Source organism: Aotus nancymaae, unplaced genomic scaffold (assembly GCF_030222135.1).
Source record: "Aotus nancymaae isolate 86718 unplaced genomic scaffold, 86718_ANA_hifiasm-v0.15.2.pri h1tg000020l, whole genome shotgun sequence".
Taxonomy (NCBI): domain Eukaryota; kingdom Metazoa; phylum Chordata; class Mammalia; order Primates; family Aotidae; genus Aotus; species Aotus nancymaae.
In genome coordinates, this window is record NW_026988432.1 from 40,552,370 (window position 1) to 40,569,050 (window position 16,681).

General features: G+C 38.8%; 1 protein-coding gene across 3 annotated transcripts in view; it reads right to left on the bottom strand.

Moving 5' to 3' along the window:
* The window catches only part of FHOD3 (formin homology 2 domain containing 3), a 496,822-nt gene that overhangs the window by 224,759 nt on the left and 255,382 nt on the right, over positions 1-16,681 (bottom strand). The gene's annotated exons all lie outside the window — the stretch shown is intronic.

The following is a 16,681-nucleotide window of genomic DNA, read 5'->3' on the forward strand; positions in this document are numbered from 1 at the left end:
CCAGACCTCACCACCATCCATCCTGTCTCCTGGGCCAACACATTAGATTCCATGCACTTAATAGCTATTTCCCAGCAGCTGTAATTACATGTTCATTAGAACAGAATTGTTTTGCCATCCTAACAGTGATTACTAGCTTCAATGACTAGTGTTTTGTTTTCATTCCTGTAATTATATACGCATTTATCATGTTATCAGCTACTGAAATGGAATAAATACTTCAGATCATAAATTCTTAATAGGAGCTAGAAACATGAAAATTGATTTTTGGGAGCAAAAACATCTTAGATTTCACAAATGTTACAGCTCTCCTGAGGGCAGAGGACATAAATAGAATGTCTGCAGAATTTGAATTTCATGAGGGTTGGGGTGTGGGGGTGATTCAGAAAAAAAAAATATTAAAGGCTCCTTAGGGGGATAATGCTGAATAGAAGGTTGACAAACAACTGCTTTATACACTATAATTAAATATTTCCTTAAACAACAAAAAAGAAAAAAACCAGCTCTCTCTCTCACACACACACACACACACACACACACACACACACACACACACGGCTATGAAAGAAAGTTTTAATGAAAAACTGTTGCAAGGCTGTGCTGCAGGCCTCAATCTGCGGCAACCTATGAGAGGTGTTACCCTCCATTTGGCCCAAACTCTCTTAGCTTTTCTGAAGACTGATACACACCCATTTGTGCTAGCAGTTGCAGCATTTGTTAAGCACCTTAGCTTTTCTGAAGACTGATACACACCCATTTGTGCTAGCAGTTGCAGCATTTGTTAAGCACCAGGCCCTCTGCTAGGCCCATTTGGCAGGAACCACGTTGGCCAAATGGACAGAGCACTGCAATAGTTAGGAATGGAGAATGATCAGACCCCTCACTCCACAAAAGCTTTGAAGGGAAGACATGGGAGGTAGACCAGCCAAGCGGTGGCAAGTACAGGCTCTAAAGCAAAGAAACTTCTGTTTGAGGCCATCCCTGTTACGTCTTACCAAACAAGCAATGTTGTACAAGTGATTTGACCTCTGGTACTTAAATTCCTCCACTGAAAAAAAAGAGAGAGATGGGAAGGTTTCTTAAGGGGCTGCAGTAAGAATCAAGTAAGAGAGAACATTAGTCTCTCACAAGCTCAAGTGACTAATAGTAATGCCTTAGCAAGTGAAGTAATATGACAATTAGAAGGTAGACAATTACCTGACAGAAAAAGGCACTGTCCTCACCTGGTTTCACCAGTGGAAACCGTTTACCAACATCCTCAACAGTCCTCATTCTAAGGCCCTGCAACTATCTTTTGGGGAAGCTCTGGCTTTAGTATGAGCTTGCATGAGAATGGGCTCCATCAGATTAGATCCAAGGCCCAGTTCAACTACCCTCAGACAGAAAGGAGCGGCAGTAAGCAGCTTTCTAAGTCAAAAGAGGAATTTAGGCAATGTGTAACCCTGTGTTTTATGCTAATTCATCTAGCCAAGAGGAGGCACATACTCACTCACTCACTCACTCATTCTGGGTGCCCAAGAACAGTTCCTGAAAATTTGGACAAGCAAGGAGGTGAAAAATCCTGCTGCATTTAGAGTTTGATTTCATGGACCCTAGAAAGAAAACAACTTCCAAAAGTATGCCTCTCTCAGCTTGCTGCAACTGTCTTTCCCAATGGATACCTGCCACAGAGAAAGGTAAGGGTCAAGAGTGCATCCTCTGGGCAGTCAATGTAATTCATCTGTGGGACCCAGGGGCTGACAAAACTTATGCTTCAGAGTCCCTCACTCCAACAGGCCCTTTCCCAGACCTTGTGAGGGGCACTAGCAATGTGTTCTCCTGGTCCTATATTTTTATACACTTGCACAGGGAAGTTATTTTAACAGTAATCACTTAAGGCCATGGGCTCTATCTAAGCTGACTTCCCTCCATCACTCTCTCTCAGGTTAGGATATAATGATGATGAAAACCAAAACAGACACATCCTCAGGGAGGCACAAACCTTACACATGGAGGGAAAAACAATCACTGTGTAGCTCTGTTTAAAATGCTTGTGTGTCCTGCCCAAGCAAGGTGCTAAAATGTAATGCAGAGGGGTACAGAGGAAGAACTATTGGTGGAGGCTGCAGGAGAATGGTAGGTAATTAGTTAACAATATTTACATGCAAATGAAGCCTACTATTCAGAAAGGAGGAAAGGGCAAAGTCAGCTTGTCCTATTTTAACGGCTTCCTTCTGAGTGGAAGAGGACTGATGTCACCAGTCCTGCTGCTCAGTTCATCTTTAACTCATTCCTCTTTCTGCTGAGCCAAGAGAAGCAGCCACAGAGAGGAGTCTGGGAGTACAAACAACACTGCTAGGTAGTCAGTCGTGGGCCATCTTTCAATAGCAAGGTGATCAAACAATGGACAGTTTTGAAACCTTTTGGGCTTTTCAACATCATCATGCCCTGAAAACCTGAATAAGTCCCCAAAGAATCCAACTCAAGGATACTGTCAAGGACCATGACTAAGTGATGGTTGACAGTGGTCTAAGAAGGTCAAGAGAGAGAAATTACAATAGGTGAGATGACCAAGTTGGTTGTAACCAGGTGATTCTTCCTGTCCTGTGAAAACACTGGTACAATAGAATAGCTTGCCAGAGGAGTCAGGGCTGAAAGCTGAGCAGAGCACAGAGGTGTGAATGTGGGTGTGAGTGCAGAAGGGAAGCATTGCGACTCAGCAGTAACACAGCTGAGATGAAGGCAGCCCATTCTCTTTGGGTTTTTAATCCATAAGAATGTGTAGACTTTTATAAAGTTCCAATGATGATATACCATGGACTATTTTAATATAATTTTAATAAATATAGTATTAGTGTTTCCAATGTTGAAAATCTCAGAAATTGTCATTTAAAGACAATTTAAATAAACCACTAATTTAAAGACAATTTAAAATAAACCACTAACATTTCACTGCATAGATATGCCTTGATCTTAACCCCTCTCCTTTTGATAAACATAGATTCCTTCTGATTTCTCATTACAAATAATGCTGTACATAATGTTGTGTATGTAACATCTGTTTCCTTTTTGGAAATATTTAAGATATATTCCCAGAGGTAGGATTATTAGGTCAAAAAGTTTTATATTTTTTGTAAATCATTGTACACTGTCAATATATTTTAAATATAAATGTTTGCAAGACTTCTGCTTCTGGCCAAAAGAGGAATAGAGATCAAATTTCCCCTTCTGCCTGAAACATAAACAAAGCTAGACTAAATATAAATAACTCTTTTCAAGACACTGGACAGCAAGCAATAACAGATTATATTCCAGGGAGTTAGAAAACAAAGATGAGCCCTCCAGTGGCCCAGCTTACTATTATACCTTGAGAAGATTTCCATATCATCGCACAGGGAAGGGGGACCTGACATACCTCATCCGAACCTCCAAGTTGGGAGACCTAAGAAAGCAAGGTAGATAGAACTCACTGGAGACACTAAGACAGAATCACCCAGAAAAAAGAGCTTGAAAATCCACCAAGGGTTCCTTCTGGGTAGTCAACTGAATACTAATCAGTGCAGGAACACACTTGAGGCAGGGAAAGAACCTTTCCAAAGGGATTGTTAAGAAAATTACCCAGCATTCATACATGGCTATTCCCACCAGCCAGACCAGAAAATCTCATAATTCATGGGGAATAGGGCAGAGCGGTCAGAAGGATCTTGTTTTAGTCATGGGGAAAACTTAGCCCTAGATCCAATGTTTCTCTGGTTCCGTCTAACAAATCTTAAAAATAATACCTTAAAGGATCAAACTGTTTACAAGTAACTGGGCCTTAGAACAAATCTGACAAATATTTATAAAGAATACAAAAACATCAGCATGCAATTAGTACAAGTTACAGTGTGTGAAAATCAATAAAAAATTACCACACATGCAAAGAAGCAGGAAAATGTGAAAGCAGTTTGGAGAAAAATTAATCAATTAAAACATATTGGAATTATCAGACAAGAACATTGAAATAATGATTATAAAGTATTCTGTATATTCAAAAAGTTCAGTAGGGACATGAAAGATATTAAAGACATTGAAATTGAACTTTCAGGTCAAACCACAGCTTCCAAGATGAAAATGACACTGGATGAGATTAATGGAAGATTAAACATGGAAGAAAAGATTCAGAAAACTGAAGATGTAGCAACAGAAACAAACCAAAATAAAAACATAGAAAGAATATTTTTAAATAAACAGCATCAGTGAACTGTAGCACATATTGGTTACTGGATTCCCTGAAGGAAAGAAGATGGAGAAGGTGATAAAAAAAATTTGAAGATATAATGGCTGAATATTCTCAAAATTTGTTGAAAATTGTAAACCAACAGATCTAAGAGGTGAAGTAACAAAATCATGATTAGAAGAAACATGAAGAAAACCATACCGATTCAAATCATAATCAAATTGATCAAAACCACTGATAAAGAACTAAAGAACAGAAAATAGACACATATGCAATGAAACAAAGAATGGCAGCAAATTTCCTATGGAAGACAACACAAGTTTAAGAGGAAATGAATCAACATATTTACAGCACTGGCGAAAAAAAAAGGTCACCCTAGAATTTTATACCAGGTGAAAAAATATTTGAAAAACAAAGGTGAAATAAAAACCTTTTCAGATATGCAAAGGTGAAGTAATTCATCAACAGCAGACCTGCACTACAAGGAAAGCCTTTGGGCATGTGGAAAATAGTGCCAGGCAGAAATACAAATCTCTAAAAAGGAATAAAGAGCACTGGAAGCACTGGAAAAGGTAACTATTAAGGGTAAATACAGGATTTTTTTCCCCTTGTTTAAAAAACACCTTTAAAAGGTCACTGGCTACTTAAACAGAAAAATAACAGTGTTCTGTAGGGGTTTTAACACATGAAAAAGTAAGAGGTATGACAATAGGCACAAAGACTGGGAGGGAATAAGTGACACTGTTATTGTAAGTTTCTTGTAGTATACACAAAGCGGTATAATGTCACCTAAAGAAAGCCTCTGATGAGTTAAAGATGTAAACAGTTGTTTCTCAGTATCCATGGGGGATTGGTTCTCTGACTACCCATGGATGCCAACTTTTTGTTCTGGTGGTTTAGCAGACCCAACTATGGAACTTAAGTATGCACGCTCAAGTTCCATAGTTAGGTCTGCTAAACCACCAGAACAAAAAGCTGACCCTCTCTCCACGTGGGTTTCACATCCAGCATAAATTGTATTTTTGATGCAAGTTTGGTTGGAGGTGAGGAACCTGCTGATATGAATGGCCAACTGTATTTACTGAAAAAAAAATTAATGTATAAGTGGACTGGCATAGTTCAAACCCATATTGTTCAAAGGTCAATTGTACTATAAACCCTAAAGCAACCATGAAAATAACAGAATTACAGCTAAAAAGAGATTGTTTAAAAATCCTACAAAATACTCAAATAATCCAGAAAAGCAGAAAAAGAAGAAAATGTAACAAAGTACGGATGAGACAAATAGCAAACAAATATTTAAATGACAGGCTTAAACCTAACCGTATCATTAGTCACAGTAAATATAAATGATCTGAACAGCCCAATTTAAAATCAGATTGGATAAAAAAGCAAAACCCAACTACATGATTCCTACAAAAGTGATCTTTTCATATAAAGAGAAAGAAATTAGCTAAAATTAAAAGGATGAAAAAAGAATATACTATGTTAATGCTAACCAAAGAAAGTTGAAATGACTGTCTTAATACCAGGCAGAATCTATTTCAGAGAAATGAATATTGCCAGAGATGAAGAAAGTCATTTCATAATGATAAAGAGGTGAATCTGACAAGAGGAAATAACAAACTTAAGCCACCCTAAGCTCTGTTTATAACAACAAAGATTCAAAGTACCTGAAGCAGAAATTGATAGAACTAAAGGAGAAATAGAAAAACCTACAATTCTGGTTGGAAAAGTCACAGTAATCTCACAGTAATGTATAGTAGAAGGAGATAGAAAATATGTATATAGAAGGCTGGAACAAAGCTATCCATCAGCTTGACCTAATTGACATTTATATAGCATTTCACATAAGAACAATAGAACATACACTCTAATCAAGTGCTCATGGACAGACCAGATTCTGACTCACAAAAATACTCTCAATATATTTAAAGAATTCAAGTCATATAAAGCACGCTGTCTGACCACAATGGAATTAAGGAATCAAGTTATAAATGAATAAAAAAGGTCTCTGGCATATCCTCAAATATTTTTATAAGTAACACACATCTAAATAACCCAGAGTTAAAGAAAAAACCAAAAGAAAAATTAAAAGAATTGTGAAATGAATAAAATGAAAATACAATATATCAAAATACATGGGATGCTTCTAAAGAGAAGTGCTTAGAGGGAAATTTACAGCACTGCAAATCTACATTACAAAGGTCTCAAATCAATGAATGCAGCTCCCACTTTCAGGAACTAGAAAAAGAAGATCAGGTTAATCCCATAGCGCACAAAATATAAGTAATAATAAATATTAGAGGAGAAATCAGTGAAATTTAAAATGAAAACAATAAAGAAAATCAATTTGATTCTTAAAAAAGACCAATGAGAGTGATATATATCTAGCCAGATTAATCAAAAAAGAGAGAAGAAACAAATTACAAATACCAGAAATGAGATTATTACAACTACAGATTTAAAATAAGAAAATCTGAACTTTACGCCAAAATATTTAACAACTTAGATGAAATGCATAAATTCCTTAGAGAGGCATGAACTAACAAAGCCTCATGCAAGAATAAACAGATAACCTGAATTAGCCAACATCTATTAAAAAATAGAAATTGTAGTTAAATTTTTACCAGAAAGGGATCACTAGGACCACATGGCTTCATTGGTGAATTATAATAAATGTTTAAAAATGAAATAATGCCAATTCTACACAAACTCTTCCAGAAAACTAAAGAGGGGCAAATATTTCCTAACTCAACCAGTAAGACCAGCATTACCACAATAACAAAATCAAAGACATGAAAGAAGACTATGTACCAATCTCTCTCAGGAACATAGATGCAATAAAAAAAAAAATTAGCCAATGAAATCTGACAATATATTAAAAGGAAAATACAGCAAGACCAAGTAGAGTTTATCTCAGTTTAACAATTTTAAAATAAACAATGTGGTTCGCTATATCAACAAACAAAAAATGATCATCTCAATATATGTAGGAAAATCATTTAGGAAAATCTAACATACATTCCTGTTCTCAGCAAACAATAAAAAAAAGGAAACTTCCTCAACTTGATAAAGGACATCAACAAAAATCCCCTGCAGATAACACCATACTTAATGGTGAAACACTGAATGCTTTTCTGTTAGGATGAGGAATAAGACAAAGGTGTCTACTTCTAACACTTCTATTCAACAGTATTCCAAATTATAGCCAGTTCAATAAAAGAAAAGAAAGAAAAAGTCATTTAGATTGGAAAGGAAAAAGTAAAGCTGACTTTATTCACAGATGACATGATCATCTGAGAAAATCCTATGGAATCTACAGAAAAGCTAGTAGAACTAATAAGTTAGTTTAACAAGGTCGTAAGATACTAGATTAATACACAAAATTAAGTTACATGTCTAAACAATACAAATGAGCAATTTGAAACTGGAATTTTAAAAAATACCTAAAAATATGAAATACTTATTGATAAATTACATAAAAGATAGGTTTTATCAGAGACTAGGATTGCAACCCCTGCTTTTTTTTTCTGCTCTCCATTTGCTTGGTAAATCTTCCTCCATCCCTTTTTTTTGAGTCTATGTGTGTCTTTGCCTGTGAGATGGGTCTCCTGAATATAGCACACCAATGGGTCTTGACTCTTGTCCAATTTGCCAGTCTGTGTCTTTTGATTGGGGCATTTAGCCCATTTACATTTAACGTTAATATTGTTATGTGAATTTGATCTTGCCATTTTGATGCTAGCTAGTTGTTTTGCCTGTTAGTTGATGCAGTTTCTTCATAGTGTTGAGAACATGTGGACACAGGGAGGGGAACATCACAACACTGGTGCCTGTCAGGGGGTAGGGGGTCAGGGGAGGGATAGCAGCAGGTGGGGGGTTACAGGAGAGATACATTAGGAGAAATACCTAGTGTAGATGATGGGATGATGAATGCAGCAAAACACCATGGCACATGTATACCTATGTAACAAACCTGCACATTCTGCATATGTAACCCACAACTTAAAGTATAATGATAAATAAAAAAGACAGAGGAGACAAAATGGTTTGTAATATCTGTATACTGAAAACTATAAAACATTGCTGAGATAAATTCATGACCTAAATAGAGATATAACAGTCATAGATTAAAAGACTCAATATTTTGAAGATGTCAACTCTCTCCAAATTAATCTGTGGATTCAATGCATTCCCAATCAAAATCTAAGCAGGCTTTTTTTTCCTCATAGGAATTGACAGAAAAAAAAGAAAAACTAAAATTCTTATGGAAATGTACAGGATTTAATAAAGGTCTTTGAAAGAGAAGAGCAGAACTGGAAGACTTATACTACCTACTTTAGGAGTTATTATAAAACTACAGTAATCAAAACAGTGTGGTACTGGCAATAGGATAGACAAATGGTACAGAAAGAAAAGTTTAGAAATAGACCCATATATATGGTCTACCACTGGTTTGTGTGCCTCTCTTTCTCTCTCTCTCTGTATATGTGTGTATATATATATATACACACACCCACATTCAAGTGATTTTTAGCAAAGATGTACAGACAATTCAGTCTCTGAGAAAAGGCAATTTTCCCTAGATACTAAGAAAACTAGACAGTCTTTTCTAATAAAAGATAGAAGAAAATATCTTTTTTCAACAATTGTTGCTAGAACAGTTGTTTGCACATAGGTCAACAAAAAAGAACTACATAAAACTTTGATTCAGACTACGTGCAAAGATTAACTCAAAATAGGTCACAGTTATAAATTAAAAACCTAAAACTAAAACCTCCTAGAAAAAAACATGGAAATAAATCTTTGTGACCCTGAGTTAAAGATTTCTTAGATATGATGCTAAATGTATGGTCCATAAAAGAAAAAAAAAGATAAACTGAAATTCTTCAAAATTAAGAATGCGTGCTCTTTGAAACATAGTAAGAGAATGAAACACTGCTAAGGGAACAAAAAATTAAGCTACAGACTGGGGGAAATATTTGCAAATTAATATCTGATAAAAGCCTTATATCTAGACCATTAAAGAACTCTCAAAACTCAATAATGAAATAAATAAATATTAAAAAATAAATATTAAATAAGAAACAGAAAGCCCAATTAAAAATTGGCAAAAGAGGTGAATAAACAGTGATGGATGGATAACAAATAAACACATAAAAAAGATGTTCAACATCATTAGTCATTAGGCAAATGCCAATTAAAACCCCAGTGAGGTACCACTGCTCGCCTAGTAGAATGGCTTAAATCAAACAGACTAACCACACCACGTGTTGGAAAGAATGTAGATGAACTAGACTCTCATACACCACTGGTGTGGATATGAAATAATACAACTCCTTTGGAAGTCGTTTGACAGTATTTTTTTTAAAGCTAAACATATACCTACCTTATGATTCAGTGATTTCATCTTAGGTATTCACAACAGAGAAGTAAAAGCACATGTCCACACAAACAATTATATGCAGATGTTCACAAAGGCTTTACTTTGGATAGTCTACCTAAATGTCCACCAATTTGTATATGGATAAACAAACTGTGACATATCCAGATGATAGAAAGCTACTCAGCAATGAAAAGGAATGAACTATTAAGACCATGTGATGGCTGGGCACAGTGGCTCACGCCTGTAATCCCAGCACTTTGGGAGGCTGAAGCAGGCAGATCACCTGAGGTTGGGAGTTTGAGACCAACCTGACCAACATGGAGAAACCCCGTCTCTACCAAAAAATACAAAATTAGCAGGGCACGGTGGTGGGTGCCTATAATTCCAGCTACCCAGAAGGCTGAGGCAGGAGAATCGCTTCAACCTGGGAGGTGGAGGTTGCAGTGAGCCAAGATGGCACCATTGTATTCCGGCCTGGGCAACAAGAGCAAAACTCCATCTCAAACAAATAAACAAACAAACAAACAAAACCATGTGACATGTGTGAAAGAAGTAAGCTGAGTGAAAGAAGCCAGACTATAAAAGGATATGTACTGTATGATCCAATTCATATACAATTCTAGAAAATACAATCTAATTCATGGTGACAGAAGGTAGATCAGTGGTTGCCTGGGGAAGGCATAGGTGGCAATGGGGATAAAGAGGATCCCAAGGAGTGGAAGGAGACTTTCTGGGTATTGGATGCAGTCACTATCTTGGTTGTGATGATGGTGGTGACTGTGTCTACATATGTCCAAACATATCAAATTTTATGCCTTAAGTATAAACAGATTATTATTGTCAATTATGCCTCAAATGCTGTTTTAAAATATCAATGGTTGAACCTAACAAAAGAGAAAAATAAGTCCCCTACAAAACTAACAGGAAATATCACCATAACAAATTGATAAATTGCTGACTCTCCTATCTTTGCCCTCCCAGAGACAACCAGGGTGCCTGGCAAGTTGTTGATTATGAACCGATTCAACTGATGTTTGCTGAGTGAATGAACAAAATTGTTTTGTTTAGTTTTGTTTGTTTGTTTGTTTTTGAGATGTTGTCTCGCTGTGTCGAGGCTGGAGTGCAGTGGCGCGATCCTGGCTCACTGCAACCTCTGCCTCCTGGGTTCAAGCAATTCTCCTGCCTCAGCCTCACACCTAACTGGAATTACAGGCATGCACCAACACACCTGGCTAATTTTTGTATTTTTAGTAAAGGTGGGGTTTCACTATGTTGGTCAGGTTGGTCTCAAACTCCTGACTTCAGGTAATCTGCCTGCCTTAGTCTTCCAAAGTGCTAGGATTACAGGCATGAGCCATTGTGCCAGGCCCAAAATTGTTACATGTTAAACATTCATTAAACTCAATTTTACTCCTTTGCTTTAATTTTGTTTCCCTCCCAGGCTTAGCTCAAAACAACCAACTTCAAGAAGGAACTGGCTGCCCAGGTGCCTCACAGTGGCAGTGGACAAGGTGGCTGTGGCTGTAGGGTATGAAGAACACAGGCTGCATCCAACCATCTGCAGGTGAGCAGCTCCCACAGACACTGTGACCTTCCTTCCTGAGTTTCTCCAAGGTTTCCTCCCTCCCGTGTTCTGTTCCCTTTTGTCTTATTATATTTGTGGAGATAAATGCTTATGTTCCTTGCCCTTGGTTTTAAAATGTGATGGTTACAGCTGGGCAAGGTGGCCCATGCCTATCATCTCAGTGCTTTGGGGGCCAAGGCAGGTGGATCACCTGAGGTCCAGAGTTCAAGACCAGCCTGGCCAACATAGTGAAACCCCTTTTGTACTAAAAATATAACAATGAGATGATTTAATCTATGACAAATCTACCTCACAGAAAACCAAGACTTTTTTTTTTTTTTTCCCAAAAAAGAAGAAAAATAAAACAAAACACTTTTCTGCCTTTGGTGGCTCTCCTGTGTCTCGGCTATGGTGGTCTGCAACAATGGCCTCAGAGAGAGATGAGAAGCAGAGGCTTTCCACTCAAGTCAGTGCCTCGAACCTGGGAATGCACCTGGGAATGGGCCGACCTGGTGCTGCCAGGAGCTTGACCTCTCCTCACCCACACTCTCCTGTGTCCTTCATCTCCACAAGGATGCCACTTGGGAGCACGGGGCCCAGCTCCAACCTGCCCCTGCAGGCGGCGGGACACAGGGCCAGGATGCAGGCCCTTCCTAGGGAGCAGCTTAGGGCGATGGAGCCAACTCCACCCTCAGCGGGGTCAGCGCTGTGCGGCAATGTGAATCAACACTACAGTCTGAAGCCATAGGTCACGGGCACATTGACTTTCAAGCCCCTAGATCTCACTTCTTACTTCTAAGTTCTATGCTGCTGTCCCTATAAAGGAAAAAGAATGGATGATTTGAGGGAGTCAACATTGGAGACTGTAAAAGCAGTGTGAAGTGAGTACTCCATGTTACCATGAAATTCCTGCTAAATTCCTCACGCCGCCTATGCTGTGTGTCTCACAGCCCGGGTAACATCACTCCAAATGCATGATGTGCAGTGGAAATGCCAGAACATGAGCCAAAGCACCCATCCATCGGAGTGCACTTGAGATTCTGAGTGTAAGTTACATTTGCCTCATCTTGCGACAGACAAACCTGAACTTTCCTTAATTACCATTCCAGCTGGCCACCCTCTCTTCCTGGTGCTGGATACGGAATAAGGGGAACTTCTAGAGTTGCTCATTAACTCCACTGTCTCTGAAGAAAACAAAAGACCAACACCTGAAAAATTAATATGCTGCTAAGATAGCCATTCTCTGTTGATTACACTAAAGCTTAAATTAGCCAAATACTGCAAACATACATAAAGTCACTTTAAGGTGGCCCAGGTCAATCTTTTAAATGAAGTATCAAAACCCTAAAGCACACATGTCAGGAACTCTTGCAAAGTAAAGAACTGTGAGTCATTATACAGATGTGGAATAAAAAAGTCCAAGGTGCCATTAAGTACCTTAGCAGTTAGCACACCCCAGGGGTGGTAAACAGTTGCTATTTGTAGGAGCACTGAAAACAGAGGATTGCCAGAAACATCTCAAGATGAACTGAGTGGAACGAACACCAGCCAGAGCCAACGCATGACAGGGATTTCTTCTTCCCATACACCTATGAAAAAGGGTTTCCCTTAAAGCACCAGCACTTACTTCTCCATGAGGAAAAGCCTGCCTTGGCCCACACCCACAGATTCGAGAAGGATTTCACGCTGGTTGTTTTCCAAACGGCAAGCTGTACATTACACGTGGAGGGTTCTTTCTAGAAAGAAGTTTCCAAGGCAACTCCTTACAAACTGCTAGCTCTGTTAGCTGCATTTCTGATAGTGATAGGGGTGTAAGCCTGTTTTTAAACATCATTTTTTATATCAAAGTAGATTTTCTTTAAAGACCAAGAGATACATAAGGTTTTTACTCATTTCCACACATCAATGAAGCAACAATTCAACAGTTCGTTTCAATTCCTACTTAATGGAAATCAGCCATCAATATCATTCAAATGTCTACTTTCCGCTTATGTTCTGCTAAACTGAGCTGAGCGTCTCAACAGTGTCATCATAGAGATAAAGCATAATCCATGCTGAGGAAAATACACTTTCCCTGCATACAACACACACACACACACACACACACACACACAGAGAGAGAGAGAGAGAGAGAGAGAGAGAGATTTAGAAGTTCTTTCTAGAACGTAAAAAGTTTCGTGATAATCATCCCTTAGCTGATAACACTGACATCTTATCAGCGGTATTCCTGAGGATTCAGAAACTGCTTTGAATTCCTTAATCCATTGCTTTTTACATTTGGATGCAGATTTACCTCCAGCTGGCTCCATTCTTTGGTGAAACATTACTTCTTCAAAGAGGCCTTCCTCATCCACCCTGTAGAAATAGTGTCTGCCCACCTCATACATGCCACCCTCTAAAAGCTTCACACCCTGCTTTATTTTTCTTCGCAGCAGTTACCACCAGCCAACATTATTACATATATCCTTTATTGTTCCTTGTCTATCATCTTGGCCAGAATGGAAAGTTCCATGAGGCAGAGCCATGTGTGTCTCGTTCACCTCTGTATGCCCAGTCCTGGATCACTGGACACAAAATGAGTTTTTATTGACTTAAATCAAAGGTGAGGAGAAGGGGAGAGAGGGAGAGAGAGAAAGAAGGAGAGGGAGGGAGGGTGAGCATGAATAAATTTTAAATTCTGAAGTTTGCACTACCAATGTAAAACAAGAAGATAATCTACAAGCCTTGCCTCATTGAATCTTCACGGCAACACCAGTTAGTCCATATTAATACCCTAGTTTTAGAGATGAAAAAAACTATTGACAAAATATTTAATATTCCCAGGATTTTAATGTAAGAAATCCCAACTTCTGATGTTAGGCTGGTTTTTGCCTAATTTTTAAAAAGTTAATATCATCTGTAAAATTTCTGTGTTCAAAGCTTTTTTTTTTAATACTGCTGGAAAAGTACCCACTGCTCAGTTCAAAGAAACACCCGGGGAAGACATTGAAAGAGGAGGAAGAGAGGTCCTTGAGTGGTCCCACCAGAAAGGGGAGAGCGGCGTCTGGCAGCCAAGCCCTGGCTTATCCACGCACACTCACCTGGTTTGCAGGTTTCCTCCAAAGCACACTGACTGCTCCGCATCCCAGGGTGGTTTTCCTTAATGCTTTCAGCCTGTGGCCACCTCTCCAGCTCACCACAACTTTGGTAAGTCCAGAGGCAGTGAGGGAGCCGACTGCCGTGATGGGCGTCTGCAGCCACCCAGCCCAGTGACTCAAGTGCCCAGGCACCTCACACCGTGAGCTCCCTGGATATGCAGGCTGATTCATTAGGCCCAAAGAATGCCTGGGCTTTGGCCCCAACTAATAAAGCATTCACTCACAGACCAGAGGCAATTAGACAGGTAACAAACAAGAAGTAAAAAGGAAAGTCAACACAGAGTGAGCAAACAGCGCGTGCTCTTCACCCTTGATCACTCTGAGTGGGCCAAGTGTGGCCCTGCATGAAACACATGCAGGGAGGTGGAGCAGGGAGATCGGGCAGGTGGCACCAGCTCCCACCACTAACTCTGCAGAGAGCACCTCTCCTGCCAGGCAGTCTGCCCAGAGGCCCTACCTTCCTGTCTAACCCACAGCTGCTCTAATACTCAATGATGATACTACCGAGAAACGCATACACTCAGCCACCTCTCTAGGGAACACTCTGAAAAGCTCTCACTCGTGTGACATATTTAACAAACACATATCTTGTGCCAGAAGCCTATAAAAGATGTTAAAACCATCTTACATGTTTTGTCTGAAGATGTAACTTGCTGCGGCTACATTCAATCTCTACTGTCCACCCCACTCCAAGGACAATTAATCTGGGTTTTCAGACACAAAGTTCCTAGCTTCTACCGCAGAAATAACCGGAAGACATTGTAAGTATGATCTTTTTCCATAAACATTTTTTATTTTAAGAAGTGGAACTATTTTGAAACACTCAGCCCCGGTACTGGCAGTAGTACCAAATGCTGATTTGAAGAGTAAAGAGAAAAAGTTTTGGGGAAAACAAGCACTTCATCCCATTTTGGAGCTTAAATGGGCCTCAGTGTGAGGCCAGCACACGGGGCTTGCTCCTCTACCTCACATCCCCAGTGGGTGACAGGGATCCTGGGTCTGCAGGACCTCAGGCCAGCTGAGGATTTTTAGCATCTGGAACCTTCAAGAATGTTCTATTTTGTTATCGTAGGTGAACTAACTGACGAGTTGCTTCTTGGCTGTTCCCCCTGACTGTCCAGCACTGCCTTTTCTGGACAAAAGAAGGAGACGTATATGACAGTGTGTGGTCCAACCAAGCCATCAAGGAAACACCATGCAATTAAGTTTCTTGACCAAAAATTTCCCTGCTAGTGGATCTCTCTAAAAGGGGAGTGTACTAGTCAAGATTTTTCTGAGAAATAGAACCCATAGGAAATGTATGTATATAAATAAAGTATATACACTTACATACTTTATATAAAGTATACTGACATATACAATATGTATATATGCATTCATGTATACACACACTATATAGATTTAAGAAACTGGTTTACACAATTATAAAGGCTGGCAAGTCTAAGATCTGCAGGGTAGACTGGCAGGTTGAAAGATCCAGGAAAGAATCAATACTGCAGTTCAAGTTGAAGGCTATCAGGCTGGATCTCAGGAAAGAGCCAATGTTGCAGTCTTAGCACCGTCTTTGCAAAATTCCTTCCGACTGATTGGATGAGGTACCCCCACATAATGGAAGGCAACCTGCTTTACTCAAAGTCTACCAACTTAAATGTAATCTCATCCAAAAACCCCACAGAAATATTCGGAATAATGTTTGACCACATATGAAGGGACATTGGTCCACCTGAGTTGATACATAAAATTAACCATCACGGGGAGCTAATGCACCACACTTTCCCTTTGTCATTTTTTTTGTGCTTCCAAATATACTAAATGTTTGTTAAATAACATGTCTCTAAGCAAACACAGGTGTCTCAGTAAATCAGACACTGTAAACCTTCTATGGCAATTTGCAAATTCATCCCCTTTAAAAGGAAATCACATGGATCTCAAGTTTAAGAATTTGCTGTTTAAATATGCCTTTTTTTTTCTTGGAGAAAGCAATTAGGAAACTTTTGAAAACAGAAAAGTGTTTTAGGATAGTAAATGCTTTCCAACATAGTTCCTTTTCAGCAAGTTGATTCTGGGAAAACAAAAAAGATAATTCAGGGAATACCCTATATATTTAGCCAGCAAAAGCTTAAATGCTGGAGCCAGGAAACCTAATACAGAATACTCAATGAAATTGAGTAGTCTTTCCTTTAATTTTTTGTTTTTATTTTCAGAAAATATTAGTATTAAAAGGCCATCTACTGTTTTTCCTAGAATTTTACTCAAATTAATGCTAATTTTTTAAATCCTTAAAACTAAAAATAAATTGAAGGGATTTGAGTTCATAAGAGAGCTAAAGGCATCTCCCCCACCCCCCACATCTATGAGATAAAAAGCACATTAACCGTGGACATCATGATGAA